General features: G+C 50.3%; 1 protein-coding gene across 1 annotated transcript in view; it reads left to right on the top strand.

The window, feature by feature from the left end:
- The window catches only part of Clec16a (C-type lectin domain containing 16A), a 213,138-nt gene that overhangs the window by 187,570 nt on the left and 12,172 nt on the right, over positions 1-13,396 (top strand). The gene's annotated exons all lie outside the window — the stretch shown is intronic.

Raw genomic sequence — 13,396 nt, 5'->3', positions numbered from 1 at the left:
AGTCACCAATTCACCCTGCTGGCAGGAGGGCAGCAGGTTTCTGCAAGGGCCTGAAGTGTGCGCACCTCCACCCTCGATGGCCCCAAGAAGAGGTGCTGCTTTATGTTCTGGAAAGATCGTAGGTGTGTGTTTCTGATCGCACACGTTCCTCTTCGGGAGAATCAGGCAGGCGAGGCTCTGAGTCTCCTTGGCTGCTGGCCTGGATCACTGACATCTGACGGGTTTCACATGTCAGAACAGGGCCACTGCCAGCCCCTTCCACTGTCTAGTAACTGAGCAGAGGACATCTGGTGGCCGAGGATTTTAATAAACAAAACATGAGCCCAGAGCCTCTCTCGCCCTCGCATGGCGTCCTGAGCATTGTTTCACCTGGGCCACGCTGGAGAAGCACCACAGTCCCAAACAATAGAGTGCCTGTCCTAATGGTACTTCCACATCTCACTGGTCTTGTGGCTACAGCATCTTTCACATAGCCTTCCTCTGACACTGCCCCCTTGTTGGGAAGGGGAAGAAAGTCCAGTCTGTCGATATTTGGGGCACTAATCATCTGCATTCGGGCACCAGGGGTCATTGAAAGGCTGAGACGTTTCCAGGAATTCATGCCTCTAAAAACACGGGTCTGACCGTAAAGGATTTCCAGGGAGGGTATGAAAGAAAGAAACCCAAATCCCCCCTTCACCCCCTGACCCTTGTCGGCCTGTGAGCATCGGTCACTGCATCTTAGATTCTTGTGAAGAAATGAAGTCAATGTATATAGTGATACGGGTCTAAGTTAATAATAAATGGGAGGAAGAAGAAAGGATGTTCAATATTTAAACATTTCAGAGTGCTCAGTTTGTTTTGCCAGCTACTGCCCTCCGCCTGCTTCCTGGATGGACTCTGTAAAATTGAGCACTTTCTCGAAGTCTGCCACGGGCATCTGATGCCACCACTTTAGGTAGAGAAAGAACTGTAGCATTTTGAGTAGCTCTAACCCAGCAGGATTCCTTATTTTCTGATGCTTTTCATAAGGGAAAGATGATAACATGGAAACTAAGATTTTTATGAATCCCAGAAGTTTGAGACCATGTCCAGAATTGTCTTAATTTCACCCAAATTCATTTTTCTTGGAGCTGTGTCTCTCGTATCTTAATATAAATGCTGTGCCTCAGTGCTTATCTCTAACAGGCTATAAAGGCTTAGCAATTAAATATACAGGCACATTTAAGAAGTATCTGTCCAAGTACACATACTAGATATGTTCCTTAAAAGTTGCCTATCATGCAGAATTCTGAGAATCAATTCCTTTTTTTCTTCTTGACACACATTATATAAAAGGAAAAAGCATTCTTCTGAGGGGAGGAAAAACATTTGGCCCAAGACATAATAAAATCATGCTTAAGGATGCAGCAAACTTTAAGTCTCTTAGTTAAAGGAAATCAATACTTTTATGATGAAATATTAATCATACTAAAAAAAATAAGTCAAAACTACAAATGCACAGTAGCCAGGATGATTTTAGTGTTGCAGGCATTAGCTTAGATTTAGAAGGAAGCACAAATAGAAAGCAGATCAAATCGTGACCTGTCTGAGAAGCCCCTCGTCAGCCACTGTCTTGTGGGTTTTCTGTCAACAATCACCTCTTCTTAAGGGCTGCAGTTACTCCTAAGCATTTGTTGGTTTTTTTGGAACTAAAAAGATAAATTTTCTAAGCTGTAGAGAGAAGTCTGCACAAGTGTACACACACACACACACACACACACACACACACACACACACACACACACACACACACACACTCCCAGACGGCAGGGGCAAAGGGAAGTGGAGAATCAGGAAAGCCAGTTGTTTGAATACACAGCTGGCTGTTTCCTCCCTCCCTTCGGGCTGTGATTGTTCTCTATTTCTGGCAGACTGAACTGTATGAAGTGACTCTTTTTGTAGGTCAAGTTGGTCAAATTCTGGCAGTTTCATAGTTCAACATAACCCATCTAAGAAATGTCTCAAAGAAATACCAGCAAATGGGATAGTCGTGGGTATCTTGAATGCACCATAATCTAAAGTTTTAAGAATCTAAGTGAAAAATCATGAGAAAGTCGATTTTCTCATAAATTGTTTTTTTGTAATTCCTTTAAACTTACATATTTCAGGTTATTTAGAAAAGTGCTATCGTGTCTTCCTTGACACAGGGCAGATTTTTGTTTCGCGTTGCATCATTTTCTCAAAAGAGCTGAGCCATTTCCTCTGTCATGTATCCCCATGTCTGAAATCATTTATAAAAATGAAAAACCCCAAGTTTTGCCTCACTGGGCCCAAGCTCTGGGCCCCCTAAGTTCCAGATGTCAAAATGTTGAATGTCACCAGAATACTTAGACCATATTAACTTTTAAGCCTCACGAGCCCTGAGAGCTGTACTCAACCCCACTTCACACCGGAGAAGACACAGGCTCGTGGGTAAGCAGGTCCCTCACAGTGACATGCGCACAGGTGTGGAGTCACCCCTGGGCACTCTCTACTGTACCCTGTACCCAGGGAGCAAGCTAAGGCCCAGAGCCAAGAGTTTGCCCTTGTCAGCCCCCCCATCCCCCCTGCCGTGAAGATGGCAGAGGCTAAAGGTGCTGCAGTCTGACTGCGTCGTGTCCACTTGAACAGCCTTGCTACAGGCTTCGAAGCTTGTTCAGGTTGATATCCATCTCGATTCGTGTGGCTCAGCACCCGCTCCCTGATTCTATCTGACCTGAGTAGTCTCAGATAGTATCTTCGGTTCTTTCTGTAGCTGGTGCGTTAGAGAACATCGTCATCTGTCACTGTGGCCTAACCCAGGCTCGGGGATGTGGCTCAGCTGTGAGGAGTTAACCACCCACTCTAGAAACCCGAGTCCTCACCAATTCGAGCCAATAGAGCAGGACCCGGGCTCACGGATTCCTACTTTGGGAACGTAATAAGTATGTGTCAGCTCCACTTGCCTTTCGTAGAGGATCAAAGCTAATCCCTGGCACCGTGGTCCACTGCCACCTTGTAGAATGTACAGAGCAAACACCGGTGTCAGCGTCAGTACACCCTGTATGGCCTCTGGCCTGAGGAACAGAACATTTGCTAGGAGAGCTGGCAGCACCTGGCCCACCAGAAGCCCCAGGGCTGTACTTGGCAAGCAGGGCCGTAGCTGAACAACCCCCACCCCACCCCACCCCGTGGGTCCCAGATCAGTGGCCCCTTACGCCCAGAAGCCCCCAAAGCCATGTCTAACCGCCTCCTTCTTGCTACTCTTTCAGCCTCATTTGCTGCCTCAGTAGATGGGCAGCCACAACGGCCACTGCTGAGCTCTATAGTGCCGAAGCTGAAAGACTGTTGTGGCGCTCTTTGCTTACTAATGTACAGCCGGTAATGCCATCAGAGGAGGGCAGGGGCTGGGAATCTTAGGAGTAAAGCCCGTTTTAAAACATCCAAAGCAAGGTTGTGCCACTGTGTGGCACTCTCAGCTGCTTGCCTCTCCTCCCCCATGCCAGCCGGACCTCTGAGGGCCTGGACAGGTGCTCACGTCCGAAGCAGTACCCACACCTACAGGCACAGGCATTCCTGTCTTCCACGCAGCCCAGGCAACAGCCCCAACCCCTGGCAGCAAAAGGAGCACTTCTACCTTGGATCTCCCCCATGGGCGGCAGCCCACGCTGGCAGGCTGTTGCTCAAGAACAGAAACCTTTGTAAGGGCACAGTTAGGATGAGGTGACAAAGAGAAAAAGCAGTATACTGAAAGACCGTTTTTCTTTTCTGCAGGTTTTCAAGTATAGTGCTTAGAATTCAAGAGGATTTGTCCATGGAAACAGAGCTATAGGCTAAAAGATTCCACGAGTTCCCAGCTACTTTTATATGTTGGACATGTTATCTCTTTAAAAGCAACCATAAATAAAAGTCTTTATGCATTCTGAGGCACAGCCAGTCAGTCCTATGGTGAGGTTCAGGAGCAGCCCATGGTGGTGGTGGTGGCAGCTTGGATTGGCTTACCTCAGGGGAGCTGTAGAATTGTCCTCTTCCATGGGTACCTGATTTACAGATCTGCTCCTTGGACAGGAGTGGCTTCTTTAGTTCCAGGACATGGGAAGAAAATCAGAAATCACCACTTGGGAGAAGCCCTTAAATGGCCCCTGAAACCCAGTTTTGTATACAATAGTAAATTTTTTTTGCATTTCCTAAAGAGGGACTGTAGGAAGGTCTCTTTCAAAATATTTTCTTGGGGGGTGAGTTTTTTTTTGTTGTTTTTTGTTTTGTTTTGTTTTGTTTTTGAGACAGGGTCTCACTATGTCATTGAGACTGACCTGAAAGTCACTATGTAGCCCAGGCTGGTCTCGAACTCACAGCGATCCTCCTGCCTCAGCCTCCTGAGTGCTATAGGTGTGTGCCACCATGCCTGGCTCTCTCTTTGCAAATATTGAGTCCTGCCTGCTACTCAAATCTCAGCATCCTGGCAGAGTGGAGAGACTGCAGGGAGACCCCAAAAGTCCCACTGGCCCACAGGGTTGCTGTCGTTAGGCCCCAGCCCACATGTTAGTAGATTCCTTCATTTTAGTGGCACTTTCTAAGGGGAGTTTCAGGTGAGCACACAGGCCTTGTCCTGTGGGTGCGCCACTGTTGGACTTAAATCTGAACCCTGGGCCTTGATGATCTCTGAACAGTGTTGGTAGCATCTTCCTGAAGTGGCTTTTCCTGGGTGACCCCTACGCAATGATGCCCAGCCTCCCCACCCCAGCCTTGCCATCGTTCTCGTCCCGCCAGGGCATGGGCTGCAAGGCCACTTCTTGGGTCAGATCCAGGTGAGAAGCTGCAGTGCCCTCGGTCTATAAGCGGTGTCTGTCCAGAGTTACCAGCAGGCTGCGGTCGGTCCGTGTGACTCTCACCGTCCCAGTGTTCCTCTCTTGCCCGGGGGACCCAGCAGACTGCAGTAGGAGGTGAAAGGGCAGAGCTGAGGACAGAGCCAGTGAGCGGGGAATCGTGAGGCCGTAGCTAACACTCACTGTCTTCAGTTTGTGTGCAGGGTCAAGGGGCCAATTGATTTTTCACTGTTTCCCAGCATTTCGAGGGGCGGTGAGAAAATACGAACAATGCACCAGAAACCTGAGCCGCAGCCGCAGAATGAATTTGCTAATGACCGGCATGGTCCTCACTCACGTCGCCATGCCTGGGCTGCTTCTGAGTCAGCTCTCAGCAAGTTTACGGTGTGCCTTCCAGCCTAGAACAAGCGTGGAGCAGCCCTGGCTTTTGTCAGGACAGGCAGCTCTCCTTCCAGAGCTCAGAGCTTTCCCCTGAGAGGTCAGTGAGAAACTGGTCTTCTCTGAAGCACATCTGCCTGACATATCTCAGACGTGCTCCTCAGGCCCAGATGCCACTCTGGTAAGAAGACCTCAGCCTGCGGCCCCGCCAGGGCTCACAGAGGCTGGAGACCCCATCTCAACCCAGGACAGAGTTTATGCTGATGGCTCACACAGGCTTGCCCAGGGTTGCCTGCTCCCTGTTTCAGGGAAGAAAAAAAAACTACGGGCTGGGGCTTTAATTCAGTGATAAAGCACATACTTGGCATGTGTAAAGGATAGATTCCATCCCCATGCTACAAACAGGAAAAAGCTTTGAGCTAGGGTGCACGCATCTTAAGTGTTCAGGAGGTTTCCCATAGAAATCCACACATCCAGCTTCTCTTGAAGAACCAGAAATCATGGCTGCCCTGAGGGCTTGTTCTCTCCACCAGCCCGTGCTGTCTCCTCGTGCCCCAGGCGGACCGTCCCAGGTCCCACATGTTCTCTGTTTGGCTGACAAGAGAACTGCTTCTCAGTGTCCAAGATCTCTGTCAAATGAGGGAAAACTGCTTGTCGCCTCTGGCCATTCCCCGTTCACTGGCATCACCCAGTACCAACCTTGTCAGGTCTGTGATTTTCAGAAGTGGGGTCCACACACAGCATGGCTGGGAAGAAGGGAAGCCTGTCCCTGGCCAGAGCACTTCTTCTGCATTCCAGATAGCTGGAGTTTCACTGTTCAGAGGGACATGCTGTCGTGGCCTGCGATCTTCACAGGAGGAGTGTCCTCCCTCCAGGCAGGCACGTCCTCCCCGGATTCTCTCAGGGACAGGTCCCAGAGGGTTCAGGGGCAGAAACCTCACAGTGATGGGAGGTCCTGAGAGCCCGGCTACCTGTGCAGTCCCCCCAGCACTTGGCTCCCGGAAGGCTCAGGGCTGCGTAGTGATACAAACGTCCCCTAGCCGGAAGTCTCCTGCTGTCACTTCACCTGGCATCCACCTTTCACTGCTGGATGTTGTTTTAGGGCACTTGACATTCAGTCTCTCTGGTGTTCACTGTGGTTTTAAGATGCAGGTAGCTCAGCTCCTCCCTAGGAGCAGGTGAGCGCGGGGTGTCTGCAGGCTGCGGTAGGACACTGTCCTGCAGGGAGTCCCTGGAGTGAGTCCTGAGCCACCAGGCCCTGCCACTTCAGCGTTCTCGGAGCTCTGGGAGTCTCACAGGCTCAAGTTGCTTTGACCTCTCCCAAAGAGCAAGGGGCTTTTTAACCTGAAACAGTTGTGCTTTAGTCATGACCCTACGGTAGCCTCAGGGTGATGACGGCGAGCCAGAGGGCACAAACCCGGGCAGGGCAGGCCAGGCCACAGGGCCTCCCCACTCGTGTGAAGATGTCAGGAACTTTGGCCAGCGCTCCCACCTCATTCTCCAGGCTGCACGCGTCCAAGCCCTCTCCTGCTGAGTGCCCCATGGTCCCCACTGCCTGCAGCTCTCAGTCTTTGTGTATAATCTCTGGCCTATGCGAACCCAGGCGGAAACGTTCCTTTCCCTGGATTTCACCAAAAGTACCTACACACAGGTACTTGCCACACAGGAAAGAGCCGAGAGAGCATTTCCTCAAGATCTGGGGCTCATGGGGAGGGTCTCTCCCCCTCTGGCTTGGCCCTGCCCGCTCTTTCTCTTCATCCCACCGTACCAAGACTCCTTCCCCAGCGGGTACAGGCCAACTTCCCCCAACCAGTCTGCCCTTGGCACCTTACTTCCCTGCATTAACAAAGCTTTTCTGCATATTTTATCAGTTAAGTGGAGGTTCAACTACATGGAAACCCAAAACAGAACTTCATTTCCCTCTCAGGTGAAAGAAGCCTGGGACCCAGCTCCTTCCTCCTCTGTTCTGTCATCCCTAATGTGATTTGTACTCACATTAATGTGATTTGCCACTTCAGGAAGATGCTACCAACACTTGTTCAGAGATCATCGAGGCCCAGGGTTCACATTTAAGTCCAACAGTGGCGCACCCACAGGACAATATGACGGCTGCTGGATCTCCAGCCATCCATATTCCTGTTCCAAAATCTTCTTGAAAAACTCAGAAGATATGCCAACCCATATCTATCTCATTGGCCATAAGCTAATCGGGTTCTATAACTGCAGATGGATGGGAGAATCAGTACTGCTGGGCAGCCGACAATACCAGAAACGTGTCCAAAACCTCTGACCCCAGGGGATTCCGGGTTCCAGCTGCTAAAGTACTGATTGATATTTGCTGCCCAAATACCAATGCATCTTTACGGTCTGGCCTCTGATGCCCTGCCTGGGCCGAGCGGGCTACTGAGCCCCCTGCTGTGGAAATGCCTGCCCTGGCTGGGTGCAAGCGTGGGAGGGGCCTCAGGGATGGCACAGGTTCTGTGGAAACAGAAAGGAGGCAAAAGGGAATTCCAGTGCGAGGGAATAGCCCGGCAAAGGCAGGAGGCCAGTGGTTCTTGTCACAAGGTCTGAAGAGCAGCCGGGGCCGCAAGAATGGGGTGGCTTCCTTTCCGCGAGGTACTTCTGGGCTCTAGGAAGGACCTAGCTGGGGAAGTCTCTGGAGGTTCTATCCTCCCAGGCCCTGGATTTGACTGAGAATCCAAGGATTTTAAACAGTGATGAAATAGAAATGCCCACAGCATGGGCTGGTCAGGGCAGGAGGGGAATGAACCAGCTCCACTCTGCTCCCTCCAGGTCCAGCCCTATGGGGAGCCCCCAGCCCAACCCCATGTTAGATCTTTGCTTTGCTTTGCTTTTTTCCAGTACTGGGGATTGAGCCCCAGGGCTTTTGCACTGAGCTACAACCTCATCCCTTTTTTTATGTTCTATTTTGAAATAAGGTCTCTGTAAGTCACTAAGACACCCAGGCTGGGCTGGAACTTTCTATCCTCCTACCTCAGCCTGCCAGAGTGCTGGAATAACCGGTGCGCACCACCACACCCACCTTGGAGTTTTTCATTCTTCAAGGAACCAGAAGTACAGATTTGTGTGTAAAACCTCTGTATATACCCAAGCATGGTGTATTACATGTCTGTAATCCCAGCACTCAGGAGGCTGAGGCAGAAGGATCGCCATGATTTTGAGGCCAGCCTGGGCTACGTAATAAGTCTAAGGCTACCCTGAATTACAGAGTGTGACCCTGTCTCAAAAAAAACAAACACAAATAAAACTCCATGTACAAACACTGCTACCTACAATAAAGACACCGACAGACATGATGTGATCCAGGCAGACATGTAAGCGGTCCCCCCAGGCCCCTGTGCCAGCTCTGGGTCTGAGTCATGTGGTCATCTGATTCTTGGCAGTGGAAGCTGAGCACTGGGAGGCCCATGGAGGAGACAGGGGCTTATCCAAGCTCCCAGAGCCAGTCCGGGTAGAACTTGGGCTTAATCTGGGTTGTGACTCCACACCCGGTGCTCCATCGGTGAGCCTAAAATAAAAGGCTGATGTTTTTGTGCTGTTTTTTGTGCTTAACAAATGCCGGGGAGTTGCTTATTAGTTCATCTTCCCAGAATAACTGGAAAAACTGGTCCAAACTCCATCGGTGAGCCTAAAATAAAAGGCTGATGTTTTTGTGCTGTTTAACAAATGCCGGGGAGTTGCTTATTAGTTCATCTTCCCAGAATAACTGGAAAAACTGGTCCAGGGGTAACAGGAAGACCCCGGCCACCCAGTGCACAGGGCTTCTGCAAAGTGGACTATGAGTTTCACCCCTGGTTCGGGCCATCCTGCCCCCGAGGCATCATGCCTGGCCCAGCTCTGGGGAGGTGGGATAGAGGGAGGTCTTGGGGGATCCAGGGAAAAGAACTTTAGAGGACAAGACAGATGCTGGAGCAGATAGGTCCAGGCTTGAGTCTGTCCAGCCCCTGGCCAGCTTGTGTTTCCTCTCTCAGTCTCCGTTGTTTCTGGTATAAGATAATACTCAGGGTTGGGTTTTGACTCAGTGGTAGAGCTCTTGCCCAGCATGCACAGCTCTTGGGTTCAATCTCCGGCACCACCAAAAAAAAAAAAAAAAAAGATAATGTTCAACAGTAGAAATCTTAGAAAACTGAGGCAAGCACAGAAAAAGAAAGCCCACTCCAGTAAAGCTACCTTGTTCACTCGTTGCTGTAGCCTCCACTTCTCTGGGGGGACTGCTCTGCCATGCACAAGGCCCAAGGAACTGCCTGAATTTTCCTCAGTAGGAACATATGGGACATGCTTTTCTAACTTTTTCTCCCTTGTTACATCCTAGGCATTTCCCTTGACATTTCCCTTGTGTGTGGTACCCGGGATCGAACTCAGGTCCTCGCACTTGTGAGGCAGGCGCCGGAAGCACTGAGCTAAACCCGCGGCCCACTGACACTCTTTATGCTAGCATTCTTGTTGGCAGCAAAGGCTCTCACCACCTAGCTGTATGGAGCGCACCCGCCTCCTTCCCATCTGCTCTGCTAGTACCCCTGTCCTACGCGCCAGGGCACCAAACCTCGCTACTTCCATCTGTGGTTTTGACACACAGGCTCCTAGATGCGGAGCAGGCAGAAGGTGTGCAAGTCCGCGCGGCCTTTGGTACACATTTCGCCAGCCGTTCTTGAGACAGACCGGGGAGAGCCAAGAACGTTATCCGACGAGATCTCGGGGAGGCTGTCGCCAATCCCATGACCTCTGGCTTGTCTGCATGTTTGCGAGGACTTGGCGGTCTGTGTGGGTTTGACACAGGCCCAGAAAGCCTCTGGCACCTCTGCTGCAGCGAGTTCTCCCGGAACTGCCTCGCTGGGATGGGGCAAGAACCAGAGGCCAGGGCGCTCTGGCCAGGGGTGCCCTCTCGTCTCTCTGATGTGGCAAGCAGACTCTCAGGGAGGTTGCTGCCTCCATTTGGGAAGGAGCCCCTCGAAGCTGCAGGGTGGGGCGACTTGGCACTCAGCCAAAAGAAAAACAATCGCTGTACCTTTCAGGGCCCCAGGACCACCTGGCAGGGAGAATGGAAAGGAGGGAATTGGGGCTTTTAGCTGCAGCATGTGTTGCCTCCGCTCAGTTAGACCCTGCAAATGCCTTAGACCAGAGGTTGGAATGATCTTTCTGTCCATCTCTCATTACACACAAATTTGACTGTAGTCTGTGCTTGACCCCAGCCCATTCCCTAGATCAAAGACTTTTCCTCTCTCCTGTCTTGTGCTCCCTCCCTTGGGATGGAACACTAGTATCCTTGACTGCAATTTTACCATCCTGTCTGCTCCCCCACGTCGCTCATTCCTGATGCGTTAACAATCACGAGCAGTTGTATGACACTGCGGTAATAAAGCAGGGCTCTGGGGACCTGTGTCCTCAAAGAAGAGGTGTGTGACCGCCTGGGTCGCAGCTGTGCCACTCTCCCATTCAGACGTACAGGGAGCAACCCTGACTCTTACAGCACCTGCAGGCCCTGTGCCTGGGCCTCTGATAAATACGCAGCTTGGGAAAAGCCGCCTGACATGTTGGTTTGTTAAGGGGTAATTCATTTTCAAGGCAAGTAAACAGCTTGTAAACTCAGGGGTTTACCACTTTAAGTGATTAAGAAGTAAGCAGCTATAAAGCTATAAAACTTGCCCCGTAAGGCTGTGGCTGACTGTCCCCAAGGAATTTTCCTAAGCATTGTTTGGATTTGCCGGATGCTCGCCACAGTTCCTGTGATGGGCTCTCCCACCACACACAGTCCAGCACGAATGCCTCTTCCTGAGGACTCCCAGGACAGTGCCCCTACCGCCGTCTCCATCAGCAGACCGCTGTGGTCTCTGTGTCTCTGTGGACAAGGGCAGGAAGCACCTTCTGAGATCACACAGCATTGCCAGGAGACAGACGCGCACGGGCCTCGCCATGTCGACACAGCTTCCGTGGCCTCGGGAGCCTGGCTGAGGGTATCAGTAGCTCCCCTAACGGTCCAGGAGCTGATAAGCGGGCAAAAATAGCTTCTCAAAAACAGTGTAAAGAGCCGCTCCTCAATGGCCCACTGGGCAGGGTAGTACGTCCCACCTGCTAAGACAGGACAGGAGGCTAAGAGAGATGCAAGGACTTGTCTAGGCCTCAGCTGGTAGGTGAATAGATGAAGGTTAAAACCCTGCCTCCGGCTGGGCATGGTGCCACACATCTGTAGTCCAGCACTCTGGGAGGCCAAGACAGGAAGTTCGAAACTTTGAGCTCAGCCTGGGCCACTTAGTAACTCAAAAGACCCTGTCTCCAAATAAAAAAGGCTGGGGATGTAGCCCCGTGTGAAGGTTCATTCCCCAGTACAAAAACTAGTCACTTGCACTGTGCTCAGCACTGCTCCCATCCGGGGAATGTTTTAGGCTTGGCAGGCCATTTTGGGCACAGAGGTTGTGCAGCCTCTAGGGCTACTGCTCCTCTCTGCTCACCACTCTGCCACCTTCCTGAGTTCTGGGAAGGAAGAGCCTGGAACCTGGAGGACCTCCAGGGAGCAGCGGCGGCCGGAAGATGGACACATGAGGTCCTGGCCGAGCAGGGGCGCAGCACGGAGTCGGGGTTGGCTGTGGCTTGGAATCACTCGGAGTAGCAAGGCTTGACAGCGCCAAGAGATGTGCTCCCCATCCTTTATGTTAGTGCAGCTTCCGAATTAGGGCTCAGAGGAAGTGGCCCACAGGACACCATCACCATGAGTCCTGCCCCGCTCCTGGGGCTGCAGCAGGAAGCCCGTGGCTGGCGTGGGCTCATGAAAATTTTTTTTATTTAAATTGAATTTATTGGTACATTCTAGGTAAACAGTACAGTTACATTCATTACATTCATTCTTGTACCTTTACATACCAGGTCTTGATTCTCATTTTTTCTCCTTGTCCCCACCCTCCCTTCACCCCCTCCTCCCCTCCCCACCTTCAAACACTTAAATCCATTTTTACATTTTCTCATTTTTTTTTCCTTTTCCCTTATTCCCCTTTCCCTATCCTTCTCACTGTCCCTACACCTTTGGTCCTTTTCTTCCTATTTCACGTTGCTGATTGTCCCGTTAGGATCTTGAGTACTATTTTAGTTTTTTGCACCAGAGAAACTATTCGGTATTTGCATAGGTGTGACATGTATTTCACTTAGGAGTATATCCTCAAAATGTACCCATTTACCTATGAGTGAATCTACTTTCTCATTCTTATGGCTGAGTAGTATTCACTTTATAGAAAAACCACATCTTCTTTATCCAGTTTCCAACTGATGGGCAGATGGGCTGTTTCCAAGTTTTAGCTATTACAAACTGTGCCACTATAAACATTGGTGCGCATACATCACTGTGATATGATTCTTTTCATTCTTTTGGAAAGATACCCAGCAGAGGGATGGCTGGGTTAAATGGAACCTCTAGTCCCAGCTCTTTGAGGTATCTCCATATTGATTTCCATAGTGGTTGCACCAGTCTGCACTCCCACCAGCAAAGGGTAAGGGTTTCTCCCCACAACCTCGCCAATATTTGTTGTTGTGTGATTTCTTGATAGCAGCCATTCTTTGTGGAGTGAGGTGGAATCTCAGTGTTGTTTTCATCTGCATCTCTCGAATGACCAGTGATGTGGAACATTTTTTCATATTTTTACTTGCTGCTTTTATTTCTTTGTCTGAGAAATGTCTGTTCATTTCAGATGAGCTTTTTTGAATTGGGTCTTTAATTTGGGGGCGCTGGTTGTTTTGAGTTCTTTATATATTCTAGATAATAGTCCTTTGTCTGAGGAGCAGCTGGTAAAAAGTTTTTCCCACGTTATAGGTTATCTCTTAGTTCTGTTGATGGTTTCTTTTGCAGTGCAGAAGCTTTTTAATAAGATGAGATCCCAGTTGTTGATTCTTTCTGCTAGTTCCTGTGCTACTGAGGATTTGTTCATAAAGTCTTTTCCTATGCCAATGTCTTCCAGAGCTGAAATTGATGAGCTGTTTGCTCCAAGGAAGTTTTTGTGGACTTTGTGAGTCAAATGAGGAGCCACTGCTCCCTAGAAAAGCAGAGTGTAAAGGGCAGAGGCCTGGAGTGGTCTGCAGGAAAGCGTGGGTCCTGGGGGAGAGGCTGAGGTTCACTGTGAAGAGTGCATTTGCTGAGCACTTAGCACATGCTGTGGCCGTGCTGGGTGTGCTGTGCACAGAGGGTCCCAGCTCACAGCAGGGAAGCAGAC

The sequence above is a fragment of the Fukomys damarensis genome, unplaced genomic scaffold, assembly GCF_012274545.1.
Source record: "Fukomys damarensis isolate Sample0158 unplaced genomic scaffold, DMR_v1.0_HiC HiC_scaffold_34, whole genome shotgun sequence".
Classification (NCBI taxonomy): Eukaryota; Metazoa; Chordata; class Mammalia; order Rodentia; family Bathyergidae; genus Fukomys; species Fukomys damarensis.
This window is presented reverse-complemented; position numbering and strand designations above follow the sequence as displayed.